Source organism: Gracilinanus agilis, chromosome 2 (assembly GCF_016433145.1).
Source record: "Gracilinanus agilis isolate LMUSP501 chromosome 2, AgileGrace, whole genome shotgun sequence".
NCBI lineage: Eukaryota > Metazoa > Chordata > Mammalia > Didelphimorphia > Didelphidae > Gracilinanus > Gracilinanus agilis.
Genome location: NC_058131.1, coordinates 18,118,501 through 18,137,945, shown reverse-complemented (window position 1 = coordinate 18,137,945; position 19,445 = coordinate 18,118,501). Strand labels below are relative to the sequence as shown.

At 37.6% G+C, this 19,445-nt stretch overlaps 1 non-coding gene across 1 annotated transcript; it reads right to left on the bottom strand.

Moving 5' to 3' along the window:
- Window positions 1-835: 835 nt before the first annotated feature.
- Window positions 836-942, bottom strand: LOC123238317. The gene has a single exon (XR_006505519.1). It is a non-coding gene; the product is annotated as a U6 spliceosomal RNA (small nuclear RNA).
- Window positions 943-19,445: the final 18,503 nt, after the last annotated feature.

Here is a 19,445-nt window from a genome sequence, read left to right as displayed (position 1 = left end):
TCTCTTGCTTGGTCTTAAATTCTTTCCTTTCCCATAGATCTGACAAGTATACTATTCTATGGTCACTTAATTTACTTATAATTTCCCTGTTTATATTTATATCACTTACTCATTTTGAATTTATCTTGGTATGGGGTGTGAATTGCTGACCTAAACCTAATCTCTCCCATTCTGTTTTCCAATTTTCCCAGCAATTTTTGTGAAACAGTGGATTCTTGTCCCAAAAGCTAGGATCTTGGAGTTTATCAAACACTAGCTTGCTGAGGTCATTTACTCCATGTCTATTCCACTCTCTCTCTTAGCCAGCACCACATTATTTTGATGCTTTATAGTAGAGTTTAAGATCTGGTACTGCTAGATCACCATCCTTCACTTTTTTCATTATTTCCCTTGATATTATTGATCTTTTGTTCTTCCAGATGAACTTTATCATATTTTTTCCAAATCTATAAAAATAATTTCTTGAGAGTTTGATAGTTATGGCACTGAATAAGTAAATTAGTTTAAGTAGGATTGTCATTTTTACTATATTAGCTCATCTTACCCATGAACGATTAATATTTTTCCAATTGTTTAGATCTGGTTTTATTTGTGTGAAGTGTTTTGTAGTTATGTTCATATAATTCCTGAATTTGTCTTGGCAAATATATCTCCAAAAATTTTATATTGTCTAGAGTAATTTTAAATGGAGTTTCTTTTTCTAACTCTTGCTGCTGAGTTTTGTTGGAAATAAGTAGAAATGCTGATATTTATGTGGGTTTATTTTGTACCCTGCAACTTTACTAAAAGTATTAATGATTTTCACTAGCTTTTTAGTTGGTTTTCTCAGATTCTCAAAAATATGGAATGCTTCATGAATTTGTGTGTCATCCTTGCTCAGAGACCATGCTAATCTTCTCTGTAACGTTCTAATTTTAGTATATGTGCAGCCGAAGTGAGCACTAGCCTTACTGATTTTAAGTCCAATTATCTATCCCAAATTATGGACTATGCTCCCTCTTTCTGCTTTTATATATTGGTTGATTCTTGTCGAAGCAGTCATTTCTTGGGCTAAGAGAGTCCATGTTGGATATACTCAGAATCATTGATTTTTCAGATTTGTAATCAGAATCTACTTCTAAGTTGACACGAAATGATGTTCATTCGAAAACTGGCAATCAGTTAAATGTAAAAGCATAATTGTTTGAAAATGGTCTCAAAATCTTTTGGAGCATTTGTAGTTTGACTCTTGGCAAGACAAGATTTCCTGTTTCTAAGAAAAAAGGCTCAATACAGCTTCTTGGACATCAAAACAACATTTTGATGAATTAATTGTAAATGAATCAGAAACATATGGAGTCAATTTCCCTTGCAATACACATGTGTTTGAAAAATTAAAGGGGGAAAATGCTCCCGGCAAAATGTGTTTTGGGTTTGATCGACTGGAGAATGTTTGGGGAAAGGAAAAAAAAATGAGAAGGATAAAATGGAATTTTTGCTTTGCCTTTAGACTGGGAAATTCATAGTTTGTACTGCTTCCATCTAATGTTCCAGGCAAAATTTACCAAGAATGACTAATGGTAACCAATTACTCAGTTCTACAACTGACACTATTATATGGCTGTTAGTCTCGAAGGCTTGGAGCCTTATAGGCAAGTCATGGCAGGCAGCTCTGTTAGGGAAGAGGAGGATGAGGACAGTGTGGCTTGCTTTCATGCTATTTCTTGTAGATTGCCAGCCAGATTGTCTGGTTAGGACAGTCTTCCCTTACTCAGATTTGTACTGAGACTTTAAGTGGACACTAGATAATCCAATAAACATAATATTCAGAATAAGTAGCAGGTTTCTCAGAAATTCTGCAACTATATTACAGCACAGATTTGGAAGTGGAGGAAACCTTAGGTAGGATGTAGTTCACCCTCCCTCTTCTTACAGAGAGGGAAATGAAAAGGCCTAGGAATGTTAAGTATTTTGCCCAAGGTCATACAGTCAATAAAAAGCAGATCTGGGATTTGAACCCAAGTTCTTTTGGTCCCAATCCAGGGTCCTGGCCATTTCTCCCTGGTTAGATTTGGGAATTAATGGACAGAGTTATTTTCAGCCATTGATGGAGCTTTGGCTCCCTAACCATGCCTTGCATCAATAATCAACAAGCATTCAGTACCAGAATCCAAGCACTGTTATAAGTATTGGAGAGATAAAGAAAAAACCAAAACCAAAACAGTCCTTGGCATCAGTGAGTTTATATTCTAATGAGAAAGGCAACATTTGAGGGGCAAGAAAGAAATGGCTTTGGTGGCTGATGCTGAATGACACCTGAGTCTCTGTTCTTGATGTTCCACAGACATAAGAATGAGGAACATTGAGCGAGGCTGTTTTTCCATTCACTCAGCTTTAGCTGCTGGTGTTTTGGCTTTGGGCTTTCTTTTTTACTACATGTGTTTACATAACCAGACTTTACCTGGGGGATAATATATGAGGAGGGAGAGGAAGAATAGGATTTTCTACCTATTTTTCTTAAAAAGATTTATTGCTGTCTTTTATTTTTACATCAAAGGTATGCCCTACATCACCCAGTATTGAACTGGGTAGAGTGACACTGAGTGTCACTGGGCATACATGGTTCCTTTTGTCATTTGGTGTACAGTGGAAAAGAGACTGTATAAAGGCATGGAGGCAGAAGGTAGATGTTATATATGAGGAAAGAGAAAGTAGACAAGACTGATTAAGTTATAAAATATATGGAGATGAATAGAATATTAAAAACACATTGGAAAGATAGCAAAGGGATAGGTTCTGAAGAAATTTAAATGCCAACTACAAGATTAAGTATGACCCTGGAGTAGGATACTCGACTTTTTTTCTTCCACAGAAGAGAAACAAATCTGTCAACTCCTAAAATTTGACTGTGACTAGCTATTTCCTTTTAGAAAGCATATTTCACATGCAGGGACTCACCCTTTTTGGGACACAGAGCAACCAGACAGTTGAGTTGTTCTAATTTGTTGCCATTCAGTTATTCAATCATATCTTACTCTTCAAGACCTTTTGAACCAAAGAGTCGTGGAATTTTTTTGGGCAAAGATACTGGAGTGGTTTGCAATATCACTCTCCTGTTCATTAAGGCAAACAGAGGTTAAGTGACTTGACCAGGGTTGGACATGTAATAAGTGTCTGAGGTCAGATTTGAACTCAGGTCTTCCTGACTTCTTACCTAGCACTCTATCCAATGAGCCACATATCTGCTACCTTCATGTGACAATGAGATTAAATCTACCTTGTCCATTCTTAAATCTAATCACCAAAAGTGTAAACAACTCCACTTAACTCTCAAATGTGGAGGTCTGTGACCCACATGTGCAAGAATGGTTGATGAATCAGAATTGACTGACTGCCCCTTAGGTAGTCCTAAGAAAAGTGTCTGTTGTGATTGGACATGTAAACTAAGAGGAAGGCACAGGAAGTGATGAAAGAAATGGCCTGGAAAAATTGAAAGAACTTCCAGGGCTCGGCCCTTTTTGGCTCTTGGCTGCTTGCTTCTTCTTGTGGTAGGTGACTAGGACCTGGAGGAGCTTAGACCTCTGGCTGAGACCTTGGACTAAGTACGACTGCTGTTAATCTCTCCTTTGGAATTGCATGTGGTGAGTGTAAAGACTAAATCTTCCTGGACTTCTCTAAAGAAACTGTTCTTTCAAAAGAGACTCTGTGACTGAAGCTTCAGATCCATTCACCTCCAGGGCCTTCTGGCCCTCCCGCACTCAACCTAGAGCTCAAGGCTGAGCCTCCTCCTGTTGCAGACTAATTAGATCTGCCTGGGTTAAACTAGGGGGCTGGAGCAAATTATTTAGTGTGTTAGATTACTTATCCTCGTCTATCCTCTCTCTTATTTTCTTATTTTCTCTTTCCCTTTTCATTTGTAAATAAACTTCCATAAAAGTCATTTTGACATGAGGTTATTTTTTAATTGGGAATTGATAATTATTCAATTCCCTGGTGAACAAACCTTTTAATATTCACCCAACAAAAACCCCTTTTTACCCCTTACTTGTGGAGTTGATTCCATAGATATTGTTTATTTTTAAACTCACCTTCTCCTCCTTAGTAGGAACAGCATCTTTGTGCCAAACTTCTTTCTGATTTAAAGTTAGAAAATACCTTTGAAACTTTTACTACTTTTCTTATTGACAAATTGCATGCTTTCAGAAACATTTTTAGTATTTACTTTCTACCACACCATCAAAGCGTGTCTGTTCCTGGCACTCCTCTGTTTTCATAGTCCTATGCATCTCTACTTTTTGACATGAAGATGATTTAACTCAGAAAAAAAAGCCAAAGTAAGGATAAAAAGTACTTTTTTCCTATCAGAATTGATTAGAGTTCCTCCTCCATATGCTTTCAATAAGTGAAGAGCTATATGTTCCATAGTCTTTGAGTCATTTTATAAACATACGTGTGTGTGTGTGTGTGTGTGTGTGTGTGTGTGTATAGATGGATAGACAGACAGGTAGATAGATAGATAGATAGATAGATAGATAGATAGATAGATAGATAGATAGATAGATAGATAGATAGATAGATAGATGATAGATAGACAGATGATAGATAGGGATAGACATAGATGTTGCTAGTGCCTTTTTTGTCAATAAACTACTAGGATAATTTCAACCAATCCATCTACAAAAATTCATCAAAAATGTGACTATGAGTCCAGCACTATGCAAAGTATTTTACGAGGACAATAGAGAAATCACTTTTCTCCTCAAAGTGTTTGGATTTTATCAGAGAAACAAATGTGTGTACAAATATATACAAGATATATACATTGTGAATTCAGGAAGGAAGGCACCACCAAGTGTTATTGGGAGATTATAAAATAATTCATGTGGAAAATGTATGTGAGTTGAGACTTGAAGGAAACTAGAGATTCTTGAAGATAAGAGAATGGGAGAGCATTCTAGATAGGAAGGATGGCCAATATAAAGTAATGGAGATGTGAGATGGATTACAGCTTTTGTAATAGCAAGTCCACTTGGGTTAGATTTCAGTGTAAACGCAGGGAAATAATGTGTAATAAGGTTAGAATATGATAGGCCATGAAATTGTGAACTTCAAATATCATGGAGATGAATTAATATTTGATCTTGGAGATAATGTTGAGGAACTGGAGTCAGTTGAATAGGAGGGTGACATGTTCAGATCTATGCTATAGGAAAATCACTTTGTCAGCAATGAAGGGGATAAATCAGAGTGGGGAAGGAGTCAAGATTAGGAGACAAGCAGGGAGTCTGTTAGAACAGTGCAGGCCAAAGGAGAAGAGGACCCTCATAAGATCAAACTTCATTTGGATGAATAAAAGGGGCCAAAACAAGAGATGCTAGGCAGAGAGAAATGATTTTTTGCAAACATTGTATGTGGAGGGTTGAGAAAATGTAAACAGTTGATTATGAAAATGAGATTATTAATCTGAATGATGAGAGGGATTCATGTCGATACCCTCCACAAAAATAGGGAAATTCAAAGGGTTTGTTTTTTTGGGAGAAATAGTGAATTTTATTTTGGACATATTAAATTTGACATAGTTATGGAATGTTTAATTTGAAATATCCAACAGGCAATTGGTTTGGGAGGGAAGCTTGAAAGAGAGACTCAGGCATAGAAACAATAGTTAAAACCATGGGAAATGATGAAGTCACCAATTGATTTCTCTATAGAGACAAGGAAAAAGAGAATAAGAGAACTTTGAAAGCATACCAATGATTAGAGACTTACTAATGATGGAGAGGATTAAAAGGTGATTAAGAAGGATTAGCCAGACCAGTAGTAGGAAAATGAGGAGATAACAATGTCAAAAAAAAAAAAAAAACAACAATAAACAGACTGGAGAAGAGAATATATCAGAAAAGAAGGGACAATGGATAGATAGCATCAAAGACTAGGGTGAGGATTTAGAAAAAGTCATTTGATTTTGCCACTAAGAGATTATCGATAAGCTTGGAGAGAGTACCTTCAATTGAATATTGCTGTTAGAAATGAGAGTAAAAAATGAATGCGAATACAAGTAATGCTTAATTGCACATGGAAGCACTGACTAAGAAAGTGGATGAAAAAGGGAGCAGAAGAGATAATATCTGAATGAGATTATAGCATCTAGTGACCTTTTTTTACAGAGCTAGAGACAGCCTAAGAGACAGACAGAAGCAGAGAAAAAAAAAGGAGAAATAGAGATTGAAAGAGGGGAGGGAAAGAGATAACAGAAAGAGACAGAGCAATCAACTTCTAAAAGTGGAGCTAAGATGGCAAGGGAGAGAAATCACTCAGCTGAGCTCTCCCAACTTTCCCCTCCAAACAACTTTAAAATAATGCCTCAAATCAAATTCTTGAGTGGCAGATTCAACAAAAGGTCAGAGTGAGACATTCTTCCTGTCCAAGACAATGTAGGAGGTTGGAGAGAAAGATTTGTATAGATTATCCTAAAACTCATATAGATGAAATTCCCTTGTTGGGTCAAGGTGGCAGTGACAGAAGCAGCAGCAGTTTCAGGAGCTATCAAGACAGATATGGTAAGGGGATCAGGATATTAGACAGAAAGAGATTATAGGGTACTCCTATGCTAGCTCTACATGTACCTGTACCCACTTCTGGGTCATAGTTCAAGGGCAAAGATGAATGCTTTCAATTAAAAGAGGGAGTTGAAATCCTCAGAGGTAGTATCATGCCTGATCCAAGGGAGGAGGGATCCTAAGGAGCAGTACCAATTGCAATGCTGAGACATCAATGCCCCTTCCCGTATAAGGACCAGCATGATTCCAAGAGAACAATGACCATATCTTTTCTTAGATCACACCATTTTAGAAGCTCCTGAAACTTCCAAATCAGTAGAACTAGGTCTGAAAAAAGAATTGGAAAAAAATCTGAAGCTTGAGATAGTACATTCCCATGATTGAAATAGAGTCCAACATGAACATAAAATTCCAAATCAAGAAATGAGGTGAAAAATGAGCGAACAATGAACATTAAATTGATCACATAATTCTATTATCATGATGGGGAAGCTCAAGACAACAACTTGTATAAGGGTGAAAAAGGGGTTTTATGGATTCAATATATTAAAAGATTGTTGCCAGAGGATTGAACTATTATCAATCCTCAATTAAGAATAATATCAAGTCAAAATTGACTTTTATGGAAGTTTATTTACAATTAAGAGAGAGAGAGAGGAAAATGAGGAAATAAGAATCTAACCTAGTAGGTAATTTACTATGATCCTCTAATTAATCCAATTAGATCTAATTAACCCTCAGCCAAGAGTCAGAGGGCCAGAGGCCTGAAGGTGAATGAAGCAAAGATATTGAAGCAGTCTCACCAAGGTCTCAGTGTTTCAGCCAGCACTCCTCCATTGACCAGAAGAGCTCCTTCATTAGCAGTGCTCTTCACCAGGAGACCTGTCACTCTCTCAACTCCCTCTTTTTAAAGGGGTCACATATGCATCACTTCCAGTGCCTTCCCCTAGCCTGCATGTCTAATCACAATAGATGCTTTCTCATAGAAAGCATAGGGGGCGGTCTGTTGATTCTGATTCGTTACTCACTCTAGCACACGTGGGTTAGGACCTCCCAGAATTGGAAGGTGCTCTCCCCTTTTGTGATTAAATCTAAAGATGGGCAGTGTAGACTTAATCTAATTATCACACTTGGAAGAAGACAATGAAGACAAAAGAGCTAAAAACAAAACCTCAAGGGAAAAAAATGTGAACTGGACAAAAACACAAGAATTCTTAGAAGAACTAAAATAATTTCCAAAATTAAATAAGAGTGATAGAAGAAAAATTAGATAAAGAAATGAAATCAAAGTAAGAAAATTATAAAAAGACAATTAATAACTTGCTTAAAGAAGCAGAAAAATACTGAAGAAAGTGACACTTTAAACACAGATTTGGTTAACTGGGAAATGGGGTACCTCAATTCACTGAAAAAATAACTTCTTAAAAGTTAGAATCGAGCAAGTGGAAACTAATGCCTCAGTGAGACATCCACAAACAATGAAACAAAGTGAGTGGAATGAGAAAAATAAAGAAATGTGAAATATCTCCTAGGAATATGAAAGACCTGGAAAACAGATTGAGGAAAGATAATTCAAGAATCATTAAATTATCTAAAAGCCATAACAAAAATAATAGATATATTTCAAGAAATTTTCAAGAAAAACTCTCTTGTATCCACCAACTGGAGCATAAAATATAAATGGAATGAATTTATAATCACCACTTCAAAGAGATCTCCAAATGAAAACTCTTAGGGATATTGTGGCCAAATTCCAGAGTTCTTAGGTCAAAAAGAAAGTATTTTAAGGAAACTATTCAAATGCCATGGAGCCACCGTCAGGATCACACAAGATTTATGAGCTACTACCTTAAAAGAGCAGAAGGCTGCGGATATGACATTCTGAGAGGAACTTCCCCCCCCAAACGAACCAAAAAATACATGGAATTACAACCCAAAATAACTGACCTAGAAAATCTGAGTGCAATCCTTCAGGAGGAAAAAAAAGGATATTTAGTAAAGGATTTCACCATTCCTGATGAAAAGATCTGAGATGAATAGAAATTTGACTTTGAAATGTAAAACTCAAGAGAAGCATAAAAGAAAACCATAAAAAAGAAATAATAAAATGGTTTACTTTTCTTTATGGGAAATGAGATGTGCTTCCTAAGAACTTTACTGTTATTAGGGCAGTTATATTCTGCATAGAAAAAGGGTATGGGAATGAATAGATGTAAAAAAAAAATGGATAGGCTAAAACAAAAGGGATGCCTCAGGAAAAGCAAGAAGGGAGAGAAAGAATGGAGAAATTTATCTCACATAAAAAAAGTGTACAAAGAAGAAATTTTGAAGTGTATAGGAAAATAGTGAGGAATAGAGGCAAGCAATGCTTGATCTTTACATCTAAATTGGTTATATATATGTATACATATGTACATATATATGTTTATATATGTTATACATACATATATATGACCAATATGTATATAGATATACATATATTCACATATATATTTTACCAACAAGGAAGTGGGAGGAGAAAGGAATAAGAGAGAGGATAGTGGTGACAAAAGGGATGGCAAATAAAAAAGGTTGTGGTCAGAAGTAAAACAGAGTATAGAGGAGGGGCAGGATGAAAAATAGAAAGAGAGAATAAACAGGAGAAAATATGATGGAAGGAAAAGCAGTTAGTAATCACAATTGTGAATGTGAGTGTGTTGAACTCACTCAGAATGCATTAGAAACCAGAATCTAAAAATACAAACATTTGAAACAGAGGCACACATAGAATTAAAATAAGGGACTAGAGTAGAGTCTATTTTACTTCAGCTGAAATAAAACCAGGTAAGGGCAGCAATTATGATAATACATGGTACAAAAGTAAAAATAAACATAATTAAAAGAGATAATACTAAACAAATATGTGCTAAATAGCATAACATCTGAATTCTTACAGGTAAAGTTACATGTATTATAGAAATAGACAGTAAGACCATACTATTGTGGTATATCCACCTCATCCTTTCAGAGATAGATATATCTAACCATATAATAAGTAAGAAAGAAGCCAAAGAGTTCTATAGAATATTAGAAAATTTAAACATGATAAACCTCTGGAGAAAACTGCATGGTTATAGAAAGGAGTTCATCTATTTCTCAGTAGTACATTATACCTTCACAAAAACTAACCATGTACTAGGGCATTAAAAACCTCACAAACAAATGCAGGAAAGCAGAAATATTAAGTACATTCTTTTCAGGTCATAACCACATTTACTAAAAGGCTGTGGAAGTATAGATTAATAGTTAATTAGAAACTAAATAATCTAAACCTAAAGAATGAGCAGGTCAAAGAACAAATTAAAGAAATAATCAATAATTTCATTAAAGAGAATGACAACAATGAGACACCATTCCAAAACAATGGAACAAACATAATAATACGAACTTTATTAGAGATAAGTGTAAAGTCCTACACATGGGTTCAAATGAAGGCATTTGTAAATTGGAGAGTGTCCTGAGAAGAAGCAGGATGATAAAAGACCTTGAGTTCAGGTTAGAAGAGAATCAGTTGAATGAATTAGGAATTAAGGGGAGAAGACTCCAGTGGAGTCATAATACTTTTCTTTCAGTATTTCTCATGTTCAAGACAGATTGGATTGTTTTTCTTGGTTTTATATGAGAGAATTCCCCAACATGAAGAAAGGAACAAATAAGAAGATTTAGGCCTGATATGAGGGACAACGATTTCCTAATAATTAAGGTTCTCTAAAATGATAACAGGCTTCTTTCAGATTTGGGGTGGATTCCCTTCCTCTTTGGAAGTCTTCAGGCAGAGGATGGACACACTCTTTCCTGGTATGTTATAGTGGGACTTTCCTTTTGGTGGTAGATTAGGTTGGGTGGATCCTGAGGTCTTTTACAATTTTTAACTTCTTGATTCTCTGAAAAATATGATGCCTGACTAACTTAGCAAGGGAAAATAAGATGTGGACACAATTCAACTCAACCATGGTACCTACTATGTACCAAAGCACTCAGTAGGCAACGAGGATAGAAGAACAAACTAAAGACAGCCAATGCCCTTGAAGATCTTATTTACATTTAACTAAGGAAGAGGTGACTATAGATAAATGTCATGCAAATTAGTGTATCAAAATAAAAGTAAAATACTACAGAATCTTGGGATGCAGAGCACGAAGAAATCTTAAAGAAGATGTAGTCCTACCATCTCATTTCAAAGAGGGAAAGACCTAGAGGAACATATGAGCTAGTCCAATTCTTCCCCCAAAGTAAACATCAGAGCCAAGGTCCCAACTTTATGTCCAGGAGCAAATTCAAGCAGATATGTTCTTTTTTCATGAAAGACATGAGGACATTAGGGGGAGAGCTCTGGATATAAAGGCAAAAACATAGTCAGGAACCTGGGAGGATCATAGAGTGAGACCAAGATGGGACATCTATTCCAACACCTTAATTTGACAGTGGAGGAAATGGAGGTCCATTGAGGTAAAGTAATCTGGCCAGGGCCACACAGATTATATGTACTTCATGGATTAGATGATATTTAATGAGTTCCTTGAATGATTTGTAGGCAATCACATTATATTAGAGCTGGAAGGGAAATTAGAGACCATCTTATCTGAACATCTCTGTTTTATTTATTTGTTTGTTTCTAGGGAGCTACATGGTGAAATGGATAGAGTGCTGGATTTAGGGCAGCCTGAGTTCAAATCCTGCCTCCTCTTTCTTCCCCTCCTCCTTCTTCTCCTCTTTCTCCTCATTCTCTTCCCTCCTCCTCCTTCCTCCTCTTCCTCTTCCTTCACCTTCTTCTACTCCTGCATCCTTAGGTACAGAAAAGGAAACCAGATTCCCAAGTGATGAAAGGACTAAGTAAGAAATCCAGTAACAATCAAGTTAGACATTCAATGATAGAAGCCAACTGGTGCAGGTGATAAAGCACTGGACCTGGAGTCAAGAAGACTTAGATTCAAATCATGACTCACATTAGCTGCAAGATCCAATGTCAGTCATTTACCTCCTGTCTTTCTGTTTCCTCATCTGTAAAATGAGGGCCTTGTAGTCCACAATCTCTGAGATTCCTTCCAGTCTCCATCTTCAACACCAGGGACTCCAACCCAGATTGGGGCCAATCGTTGTTTCCAACATAGACAGTCCTATAGGAATATCTGTAGAGATGAAGAAAGCACATTCCAGGAATGTGGACCAGTAGAAGCAGGGCCTAGGATCTTGGAAAGTCTATGATTCCTTGAGAAAACTGTAAATATTTCAGTTTATTTTGAGCATGGAGGACATGAAGGGTGGCTTAAGTAAGGAAAAGACAAGTAGGAGATTGATTGCATAGAGCCTTAGATACAAAGCTAAATATTTTGATCTTCATTTGGTAAGGGGTTGGGAGCCATGGGAGGATTTTGAGCAGTGGAATGACTTCATCCAGTGCAAATGTTTTGGGTTTTTTTGCCCTTCAGGTTATCAATTTTCTTGCATTAGTTTTTAAAAGTAGTGTTTAGCTTTCTTGTAAAATCTGGTACATTGAATGCATGTCTGTGGCAACTTACGGGTAGACCTTGGAGCAATTGCTGCAGATGTATTTACAGTAATTCTTGACTAATCTTGCTTATGCTGGCCCTAATCTGAAACTGATGGGCAGGGCTATTTTTAGTAAAACCTTGGTATTTTGCTCAAAGGAATGCAAATGTCATTACTGAACAGGAGGAATAATAGCGTGGTGGAAAAATGAGTGAATAATTGTTGGAGAAATTCATCAGGATAAGCCCTTGATTAAATAGACAGCCAGGTGGGTGACCCTACACTGATCCATGCTCAGAGGCCAGCTTGGGAGGGAGATTTTCCTTGTCTGTAGGCCAATCTCAGGCCTCAGGGAGGCCCATATGAAGCAGTGCTAACATCAGCTCTGAAATATGGGCAAGTAGAATGTGGTAAATGACAGAAGATTGGGACAAGCCTGGGAACCAGACCTAAGTTAGTCTCTCTTTTAAGCAAGGAGCAGCTCTCCAGGTTGGTGGCAGGGTGGAATTACTCCTCCTGGGGTCTCCTTCCTGAATCATAGAAGCTAGAATCTCAGAGCTTGGAACAGTGCTTAACAGCTGGAAGAGGACTTAAAATACAGAATAAGTTTGAGTTCACAGACAAGTTATCTAACCTCTGTGGGCCTCAGTTCCTTATCTGTAAAATGAGGGGGTTAGGCTAGATGACTCCTAAGACGTCTTACTGCTTCATCTCTATGTGCTCTAGTCTTCTGAAAGGGCCATGGAAGCTTCTAGTCTACCTAAAAAAAGAACTCTCTCCACCATATCTTGAGGAAGTTTTTACCTTGATTTTCAATCGGGGATCCCAAGCAATGGAGAACCCATTACTTTCCAAGGGAGCCCATTCAACAACTTCCCAAAAGGGAACTCAAGGGAACCAGAAGTTTTACTTACATTGATTCTATTCCCTAACCATCCCTCTCCAACTGCTATTACTTCCTCCCAATTATCTTGGATCTCTTTTGAAAATATCTATAAGTGGGCATATCTCTCCTGGCTAGAACTATATGAGCGCAGGGACTGTATTCACTTCCTTTTATTCTAAGTACTTAGAATATTGGCAACTACACATTAGGTGCTTAAACAATGTTTGTTGATTGGTTAACCCCCAATATGCCTCTGTGAAACTTCTTCCCATTACTCTCAATTTTGTCCTCTGAGATCAGGCAAGATAAATTTAATACCTCTTTAAACGGTCAATCTTGCAAGTATTTGAATATAGCTCTCATATCCATTGTTCTCTCTCTCCGTTATCCTTTCTTCTCGTTCTCTTTTGCTAGACCATCATCCATGTTCAACTCCCTATTTGTTGAAGTATCCTGAAGCTCTAACTTAGATCTTCACTCTATTCTTTCTCTTGGTGATCTCATTAACTCTCCTGGGTTCAATGATCGCCTCTATCCAAATGAGTCTTGGCTTTATGTAATTGTTTCTAATCTTATTGCTAAATTCAAGTTCCTTCTCTCCAGTTGCTGAGGGACACTTTTGATATCACATAAGTACCTCAAATTGAGAATGTTAAAAAACAAAGCTATTATCTTCTTTTCCAAAGTCTCTCCCTGATTTAGGTATTCCTGCCCAACATACCACTCTCCTTTCATTTGCCAATGTTTGCCACCTTAGAGTCATCATCAACTATTCCCAAACCTTCGTATTCAACTGGTTGCCCAGTTTTGTCAATTCTACTTTCACCAGATCAGGCATATCTATCCCTGGTCTCCATCTAATGCAGGTCCTCAACACCTCTCATCCAAAATATTGGGTCTCCCTATTTTTAGTTTCATGGTACTCCAATACATAAGATCCCCAAGCTCCCCAATTTGCATTCCAAGAATACTGGTTTAACAAGAGGCAGTATGGCTTGGAGGAGACATTTCAGACATGCCACCAGAGGGTGCAGGTCTCCAACACTCTCACTTCAAGTGAAACAGATTAAAATATAATTGGAAGAGGCAGCTAGGTGGCTCACTGGATAGAGAACTAGGATTAGAGATGGGAGATCTTGGGTTCAAATCTGGCCTTAGATACTTCCTAGCTTTTTGACTCTGGACAAATCACTTAATCTCCATTACTCTTCCACCTTGAAAGCAATAATTAGTATTGTATCTAAGATAGAAGATAAGGTTTTAAAAATACATAGGGGATATATTTAATAAAGTAAAGTAGCAACTTTACAAAGTTAAACTACAATTAAACCTACATAACATTATATTTCAAGACAGTCTATATGCTGCTAGGCAGAGATTCTTATGTAGAGATTTGTGGTCTCCATTTCTATTTTAGTATGACACAGTAGTGTAGGAGATAGAATGCTGGAATCAAGAAGATGTAGATGTGAATCCTGCTTTAGACATTTACCAATTGTGTGACAGGGAAAGTCATAGAACTTCCCTGAACATCAAATTCCCCATATGAAAAAAAGTGAATATTCTTTCCAATTCCAAAATGGAGCCATGATACGAATTAAAACAACTGTATGTTGTAACCTGGCCAGATAAGCACAGAGCAAGGGTATCACTTGTTTCCTTCTGGCACCTTCTGGGCTCCTAATCCATCTAAAGATGGTGAAGAAGAATGAGCCAAATATTTAATTCATAGTAAAGATTTCTTTGAAGTAGTGTTATAGGCAAATATAAAGAGAGGTAGAAAGATATACATAGCAATGCACAGGCAGAAGGAGACAAGATCTTTGCTGGGAGACATGGATATTCTCTGTGGAATGCAGCATGAGCTGGAGGAGTTGGTTGTTGGGAACTGCCAAGTGTAGAAGCAAGTAGTTTGGTTGCTGGAATCCTGTTAGCTGTTTCATATCCTGAACCTTGGAGATCTTGGAATAACATCTAGCAAGTACCTAGACTGAGGAAAGACAAGTGATGTTAGAAGGAATTGAATTTACTGACTCTAGCACAGACAGTCTGGCTGGAAGCAGGAGTGGCTACAGTGGGCTATGGAGACAAAGGGATTTCTCATGCTCCTGGAGATAATGCTGCAAGTTGAATTCACGATGATGCAGGTAACTTGATAAATCCTTGATCAGCTGGTAATCCACAAAACTGAGGTTAGAGGCACCCTGTAATTAGTCCACCCAATCACAATTGTGAACTGAACCAATACTTCTGGAGAGCATTTTTAAATGGTTCCCAAAGGGCTATGAAATTGTGCATATTCTTTGATCTAGAAGCATCACTATTAGTTCTGTGTCACAAAAGCATTAAGCTAATTTTTTTTTTGTGGTGACAAAGATTTGGAAATTGAGGTGATGCCCATCACTTGGGGAATGGCTGAACAAGTTATGGTATAGGATTATTAAGGAATACTATTGTGCTTTATGAGATGATGAGCAGGATGATTTCAGAAAAGTCTGAAAATATCTACATGAACCAATACAGAATGAAGTAAGCAGAAGCAGGAGACCATTGTACACAATAATGGTAGTATTGTACAATGATCAATTGTGAATGACTTAGCTGTTCTCAACAATACAATCATCCAAGATAATTCCAAAGAACTCATGATGAAAAATGCTATTAAGCCCCAAAGAAAGAACTAATAGAGTTTGAATGCACACATAACCATATTATTTTAAATTTTCTTTTCTTTGTATTTTGATGTTTTGTATTTGTTTTATGTGAACCATCTTCTATCATATGACCCATGTGAAAATATGTTTTGCATAATCACACATGTACAACATAGATCAAATTACTTACCATCTCAGGGAGGGAAGAGGAGGATAATGGAAGGAGTGAATGAGGAGTTTGAAATTTTAGAAAACAAATATTAAAAATCATCTTTATATGTAATTGGAAAAAAGAAAATGTTATAGTAGCATTTGCCTTACAAGATTATTGTGAGGATCAAATGAGATAATGAATATGTGTAAAGTGACTCATAACCCTTGAAGTGCTTCTACAGGTGCTATTTTTGTTTATTATCATTATCATCATCATTTATATGAGTTGACATGGCATAGGGAATTTTAAAAAAGGCTTTAAAGTCAGAGAGCCTTAGGTTCAAGAAAATCCTATTGATACAATAGTTATATGACCTTGAACTTGTTGGTATTTTATGAAACTCTGAAAAATGTACATTATAGATAAGGTACCAACTTGCATTAATAGAGGGAGTTTCTTAACCAAGGAGCTCCCTATACCAGTTAAATCATTAGTGCAGTCCTTATTGCTCTGTCTGTCTATCATCTATTTACCTATCTTTTCATCCATCAATCTTCTATTTATCTATCTATATAATTTCTATTGTAAGAAATAAAATAAAGAACTCTGGTCCTTAACTTCCATAAAGTTTATTAGTATTTCCTTGGATAGGTAGAGGCAGAGAATTAGAGAGAGAAGCCTTTTAGCCATGTGGGTGTTGCAACATGTCTCCTTCAGTCACCTTTCCCTTAGCCAGTTCTTCCAGAAAGAGACCCTACTTCCTTGTCTTGAACATTTTTCCCTCCCTCTCCCTTCTGGGTCCACTTTGATCATATCTGGTTCAAACTTAGGCACATAATCTGCACTAGATGATGTAACTAGGATTTTAGGGTCAACAGGTGAGACCCCATGCATGATCCTGGGAGAGGGTTACACTATCACCTATCTATACATGCACTCATCTATTCATCTCTCTCTCTCTCTCTCTCTCTCTCTCTCTCTCTCTCTGCCTATTTTTCTATCATCTATTCATGCATCTATTTATCATTTATACATCATCTATGTATATCCATCTATTTTTTCTATCTATCTATCTATCTATCTAATTATCTATCTATCATCTGTCTGTTTATCTGACTTTTTAAAAAAATTATCAGATACTGCCTATAGATTATGAATTGGACACAGAATTATGCAAAATTCTCAGATTTCAGAGTTGGCAAGTACCACAGTGGCCATTTATTGGGAAATGTTCTAATGGATCCACCTTGTTTATGAAACAATATTCTTCTGGAGATGTTGCATAGTTGTGCATACTAGTGATTCTTCAAAGAGTTAGATTTGAAGATCACTCTATAGCAGATAGAGGCCTGTCTGTAGTCAGAAAGATATGAGTTCAAATCTGACCCCAGACGCTTACTAGCTGTGCAGTCCTAGGCAATTCAAGTGGCTTGTCTGTGTTTTGGTTTCCTCACTCACTTGTATTGTGAGGATGATAAGAGCACTTATCTCCCAGGGTTAAATGAGATAATGTTTGTAAAACACTTTGCCAACCTTAATACTCTATGTATGTAGCTCAGTGATGGCAAAGCTTTAAGAGATGGAGAGCCAGGCTCCACTCCTACCTCACCTACTAGATTGTGTGCCATGCCCACCCCCAGAGACCACGTGCCATGCCCCTCCTTCCCACCATATGCCTCTTACCCCACACAGAGGAGGGAGGAAGTGCTCCCATTGGGCTGCTGGACAGAGAGGTGGGTGAAGTGAAGAGTGTACTCAGGGAGTGTAGAGATGGGGAGGGGAATGACCTGAGAGCTCTGCTTCCCAGCCCTGACACCTGTGAGCCACCCACCTTATTCCCTGTAGGTTCCCATTGGGCTGTTAGGCAGAGGCGCTGGTGATGTGAAAAGATGCCATCAGACACAGGGTAGAGGAGGATGGGAGCAGCTCTGCCCGAGTCCCTCTGCCTTTCTAGTAACAAACTCTAGGGGTGGGGTGGGATGGGGAGAGAACCTTCTATGTGCCATCTTTGGTACCCATGCCATAGGTTCTCCATCACATGCTAGCTATTATTATTATCATCACCTGAAAAGTATTGACTAGATGATGGTGCATGTAAACAGGATAATATATATCAATAGAGAAATGCACAATAGATCACATGTAAAGCACAGGCTTAGAGAAACATGATTTGAAAGGAAAATTGTCCAGTTACAGTAGGAATAGAGAGATAAGGGATAAGGGAAAATGCAAAATTGTCTCTAAAAGGGAGAGAGGAAACTTTATCCAGGAACCCTGGGAAAAGATTCTGGAAGGAGAAGGACTGCAGAGGAGAGTTTGGGGAGTTAACTGACACTTCACTGAGTTTTTTTTGTCCCTGAGCTGGAAGGGAGAACAGCAGCTCCATTAGCTTCTGTGACCTGACCAGTTTGTGGAGAAACTTGAAGGTTCCTGTACCTTGGAAGATATCTAGGAGGTGATCTGGTTTTCGATGCAGTGTTGTGTCAATTTGGCTAAGTTAATCCAAAGATTACAATATCTAGGGCTTTGGGGTTTTTACCTTAGAAGCCAACCCCAGGCCTGGGGAAGGACTCAGTCCACCTGTTCTCAATAGCCTTTTTAGAGACAATTTAAGGGTTAACTGATTAAAAATCTGGGATAATGTCTAGGTAGTTAGTCAGATGTTTTGGGGTTTTAGATAAGCACAGGGAGCTGGTAAGAAGTTTTGGAAGATCAGAAGGGCTTTCTCGTGAGAGAGACGTAGAAGGTTGGTTAGAGATTTAGATCTGTAGAATCAGGGACATTTTGGTTCTTGACTATTGGTTCCTTAACCTTAAATTGCAAAATAAATTTAATTCTTGTATTTTTCCATATAGTCTCAAGGGGGTTTGTGCTTCACTGGCCCTGGGAAGGTCCTTAGGTGGATTTTTTAACCACCAATCCATCTGAATCCTTCTCTATACATATCTCCTTCTGGAGGACCATTTCTTTTTCATTACAGAGAGAGATGAGATGATAAAGTCCCTGGGTTTCAGTGGCATCTACCCAGTCAGTATCAGGAGATCTATGGGAATGTGTCCAATATGGTGGGAAGGCCTCCTGCAGAGGACATATGGGTGAATCAGGCAAGAGGATAAACAATGAATGGGTTTGGATCTGCATTGTTGAAAGGAATACTCTCATCAGTTAAGTTACAAATTCATTGATCTGTGAAAGTGTCTGGGCATTTCTTTTAAAAGGAATATTGATGAGGGCAGCTAGCTGACTCAGTGGATTGAGAGCCAGGCCTATAAATGGGAGGTCTTGGATTCAAATCTAGCCTCAGGCACTTCCTACCTATGTCACCCTGGGCAAGTCACTTACCCCTTATTGGTTAAGCCTCTCTGCTTTTTTTCCCCTTGTAACCAATATCCAGTATTGATTCTAAGACAGAAGGTAAGGGTTTAAGAAATAAAAGAAATATTCATCAGTTAGGGTACTTTCAGCAGAGGTAAGGTAGCATCCAAAGGAGGGTTAGTTGTGAACCAAATTATAAAAAGGATAACTAGGGGAACTGAGGAATACTCAACCTGGAAAGGAGAAAACATTGAAAGAAGAGTTAAAATAACCTCTTTAAAAACATTCGAGAGACAGTCATGTAGCAGAGGGAGCAGAAATACTTCATGACGATCTAGAAGGCAGAACTGTGGAAGTGAAAGGTTTAG